Raw genomic sequence first — 2,917 nt, forward strand, 5'->3', positions numbered from 1 at the left:
AAACGCCAAAGAAAAGGCCTCGTCATTCAGGACACACTCAAGATGTTGCAAGATCTGAGTGACTGAGAGCGGGCTGAAGGGTTAGAGAGGCTAATGAGGCCAGTAACTCCGAGAAGTAAAATCGTCAAACCTGCCTTTCCGGGTTCTCTCTGTGTGTCTGTGAAAACTGAAGGCTACTCAAGTGTGTATTTTTCTTGGTTAGATCAAAGACCCAGTTTTGACTGCACACCACCTCCTTCCAGAATGTCTTTGCTGATCTCCAGCAAGAGACTGGTGAGTGCTGAAAGGCCATGGAACAAATGGGCCTGAGCTGCTGGTGGAAAACCAAAAGCAAAGTCTGGGAAGGGGCATATTCTAAACCCTGCAGAGGCCATGCCAGCTGCGACCCTGACCACAAGACATTTCTGCCCCATTGCAGAACGAGAGACTGCTGGGATGGGAAAAGCCCCTGTCCACATCTCACGCTCACTCTCAGTTGTCTCCTCGGCGCTTCCTCCAGCCACCTGCAATAGAAATTCATGCAGGCCAGGGCACCGCCATCACAGCTTGGGAAGAATAAACCGCCACTGAGACGCACCAACAAAGCCAGGAATTCTGGTACCAGCTCACTCAACTGCTAGATGGGAAAACTGAGGCCCAGGTCCATAGCGCAGAGCCAGGGGTTGGCATCCAGGTCTCTGATTCTCAGACCCCCGCACTTCTCACTCTACCAACTCCCCAACCCCTGACCCTTCTTAAGAACCTGGCTCTCAGCCGTGTGCTTCACAGGGAAAGGAAAGCTGAGGAATCTCAGATGCCTTAAGTCTCAACTGGCGGAGAAACCAGAACCATCTCTCTCCTAGAATCCTATTAGGAAGCTGAAATATATCACAGTTATATGCTCTAATACTCTAAAGGGAGGGAGAAAAAGCAGGTTAATCAACAAAATATGGGACAATACAGTTTTTGTTGCAGCTCTCAAATCTTGCAGCCCTTTTACTTCCTTTATTAATAACAGTGTTCTGCATTCATTCGTGCCACAGTGTAATCAACTATCAATGTGACCATTAGCTCGGCCACAAGTACAGATCGCCAGGATCCAGGCTGCACTGTGTGCGGAACAGCCCAGGCAGGTGAAGAGTTGTGACATCGCAAAAAGGACCACGGCTTACGACCAGCTCTAACTCCCATGTTCCAGCAAACCGAAGCGAAACACTGTTTCTCAAAACTGCAGAGGAATACAAAATTAAATACTACAAAACAAAAATCAGACAGCAAGAAGAAACAATCTACCTCCTCCTAATGGTAAAATAATCTGAAAGGAGTTTAAAAATAAATGAACTAAAATTTTCATAACTATTATCTTTTCTGCCAAGTTTTAAGATGTCTTCAGGTGCCACAACTTGGGGACAGAAAGAATAAATATCAATGTATTAACTTCTAGAGTGATAATAAACAACAGGACCCATCTCAGATGGATGGATTTTTTTCCTACTGGAGCCAAAAAGCAAGCTGAACTCTATGTACAACAGACAGGCTCTACAACTAGAAGCATTTAAAAATAATAAGACTCCTCTCTCTGCCTTCTTCCAAAGAATAGAATATATATTTAACAGCACAAAAGAAGACACCACTCGAGCTTCCCCTTTAGCCAACAGGAAGAATTTCCACATATAAAAACTAAAAATTTAAACTTTCAAATCATTTGTGTTTTAAACATAATACAGACTTAAAAATTCTTTAACATTAACCCATAATCCCACCCCCAGCACAAAAATCAACCCCAAATCCAGACGTCACAGTTTTTTGTTCCTAAAAATCCCACAGCACTGAACTTGATCTTCACATCAAGCTGACAGCAAGTAAGAGGCCCATGACATGAGCAATCCCCGAGGGAAGAACGGAAGCACAGTCAATGCTGCAGCTCTTATCTACCTGGGCGGCACTGGTGCACCTCTGAGGTCAGGTCGGTGAGATTCGCCCCCACACTAGGGTCCCGGAAGGGTGAGCTGGCCGCTTCCCTCCTCTTCCCCCTCGAAGGATGTCCAATAAGCACCTGGGAATTGACTTTTCTTGGGAAAAGGGTGCTGGTAACAGCTGTCAGGGCCAAGGCAATAGTGAGAAGTTCAGTTCTCTGCTCTTTGGATGAACTGTGTAAAACATTTCTTTTAAAAGACACAATGTTAAAAATATTAAGAAAAATGTCTACAAAATCTGGAGGGCTGCCTTTTTCTCAAAGGGTAAAGCCTGTGGGGTGATGGGAAAGGAATCGAGGGCCCAGAACTACGACTCTGCAGCGAAAGATAGAGACGCCCTTGAAAATGTGTCCCATTCTTAAGACGTCTTGCCGAAGTAGCAAGAGCTGAGAGGGTGACTGTGTGAGCAGGAGCGAGAGGGCGCCAGCCCCTGCGGGGGAGGTTCCTACTGTGCGCCCCACCCTGTGCAAGAAGGTCAGGTTTTAGGGCAGTTGCCATAGGCCCCGGGGCATCAGGACTCTGCCTCTGAACCAGAGCTGCTTTCCCGACTAACTTCAATCTGGAGAGATGGTAAGTTATCTAACCGGCTCTTCTTTTGGCGAGACTGCTCTTTCTCCTTAATCAGAGCCCCCCACGCCCTCTGCAGCTCGGAGTCGTCTTCCTCAGCGCCAGGTGCCCTGTGATCCACTTTCTTCGTATTCTTTTCTTTGGTCTTGGGTGCAGATCCTAGGCGAGTCCATAAATTACCTGTTTGGATGAGATGGCATTTCACTTTCACAGTCAGCACTAAGAACCAGGGTGGTACTGAGGGGGCAGTGGCACTGCCAACACCTGCTGTGCAGGAAACGCCATCACAGTGCAGCCTTGGGTAGGTAAAATCTCATTTCCTGGGCCGCAGCCCCTGGCCTGCAAACAGAAGGGTCTGGACCCAGCAGGGGATTCTCACCGTGGGGGACAGGTCA

The 2,917-nt window shown here is 47.4% G+C and overlaps 1 long non-coding RNA gene across 1 annotated transcript; it reads right to left on the bottom strand.

Annotated features, from left to right (window-relative positions):
• Window positions 1–942: 942 nt before the first annotated feature.
• Window positions 943–2,673, bottom strand: LOC105539947. Its single transcript, XR_001006129.1, has 2 exons — window positions 2,540–2,673; window positions 943–2,076 (listed from the first exon to the last, which is right to left on the bottom strand). It is a non-coding gene; the product is annotated as an uncharacterized LOC105539947 (long non-coding RNA).
• Window positions 2,674–2,917: the final 244 nt, after the last annotated feature.

This window comes from Mandrillus leucophaeus, unplaced genomic scaffold, assembly GCF_000951045.1.
Source record: "Mandrillus leucophaeus isolate KB7577 unplaced genomic scaffold, Mleu.le_1.0 Scaffold212, whole genome shotgun sequence".
Taxonomy (NCBI): Eukaryota; Metazoa; Chordata; class Mammalia; order Primates; family Cercopithecidae; genus Mandrillus; species Mandrillus leucophaeus.